Raw genomic sequence first — 1,749 nt, 5'->3', positions numbered from 1 at the left:
CTCCATATAAACGGTCGCGGGGCAAGATGGGTAACCTTTAATTCTGATCGTATTTTTGGAGCATTCAAAAGTTATTTATTTTTTATTACAAAACTATCTCATAAATGACTTCAATCAAGCGGAATGAACGCTCAAAATTATAACACAAAATTATGATATTTTTTTAGTGAAAACATCGATTTTCAAGTCGCCTTAGGACCACTCAAATCGTAAAGTTTTTTATATTCCAAATAAATTTATAAAATGTTTACTAGTAGCTCTTGTTTACTCAGTATGGATATGGAGCATATATGAATGCGAAACAAATCTTATATTTTGACGTTTTTCGTTGAGAAAATGTGGATTGCTTAAAAAGTGACCCATCTTGCCCCGCACTTTTTTCACGGCGCCAAATCGATCACTTTTTAAAACTGCTTGTTTAACAGCATATTTTGTATTTAATGAACTTTCTATCGACTTTTAGCATAGCTAACTAGTGTATTTATTAAAGAGTAGCGGACGAATACAAACCAGTACGATTTGTATTTACAAAGTTATGATGATCCATTCTTAGGTGACCCATCTTGCCCCGCCCCACCCTACTCATGTATCATGTGGGAAAAAATCTGGTTGAATTTGCAATGGAATTCCAGCAAAAGTTTTTGAATTCCTAGTGAGAATAGATGCTACATAATAAGAAATGATCAATGTAGCTCAAGCGTAAACGCGAGTGTATTCATTAAAACCATGCTGGAGGTGATTTCTAGTCGGTCGCTAATATCTTTTATTTCGGGTATTTGTGCGTCTATCAAACAAAGCACACATTCAAAAGGCCATTGATGTAATTTTAATATATTTAAAAGCTTTTGCTGCAAGGGGTAATCTTGAAGGTATTCATGATTGGATTTCTTAAAGATTTCTCGGAGATAATTGTGAAAGAATTCCTGGATGACTACTTGGAGAATTTCTTGAAATTATCTAATAGAATTCCAATACAAATCACTAAAAGAATTCCTCTAGAAATACTTCAAATTATTCAAAAAATCTACAAGTAATTCTAAAAAAATCTGGAGTGAGTCCGTGATAAAGATTATGAACGGATTACTGAAATTTTTGAACTTATCGCTGAATAATTTTTTGTAAAAATCCAGAGAGAAATTTCGGAAGAAATCATTACAGGAATTCTCGGAGCAAAACCTGCAGGAATCCCTGGAGAAATTTCTGGAAGTATACCTGGAGGAATTCCTGGAGGAATCCAAAGAGCAATTATGCGAGAATTTCAGGAAAAAAATCTGAAGAATCCGCATCAGAAATCTCTGTAGAAATTACTAGAAAAAATTTAGATGAATCCTTGGAGGAATTTCTGGAGGAATTCTTCGAGTAATCACAGGAGCAATTCCTAGATGTATTTCTGGAGGAAATCCTGGACAACCTTCTGGACAAATTCCATGCGGCATCCCTGAAGAAGTTCCTGGACTAATGCCTGGAGCATTAGGGGATTTTTTTTTATTACCGTACAAATTGGTACGAAATCCTGGAGAATTTTCTGGACGAATTCCTGGCGGAATCCCTGGAGAAGTTAATGGAGAAATTTCTGAAGGAGGCATCCCTGGAGAAGTTCCTGGAGTAATGCCTGGAACATTAGAGAAATTTCTGATGAAATTCCAAGATAAATTTCTAAAAGAATTCCCAGAGGAATTTCTGGAGGAATTTTTGGAGGAATTCTTGGAGGAATTTCTGGAAGAATTATTGGAGGAATTTCACGGAAGA

The sequence above is a fragment of the Aedes albopictus genome, chromosome 2 (genome assembly GCF_035046485.1).
Source record: "Aedes albopictus strain Foshan chromosome 2, AalbF5, whole genome shotgun sequence".
In the NCBI taxonomy this organism is placed as follows: Eukaryota; Metazoa; Arthropoda; class Insecta; order Diptera; family Culicidae; genus Aedes; species Aedes albopictus.
Note: the sequence above shows the minus strand (reverse complement) of the source record.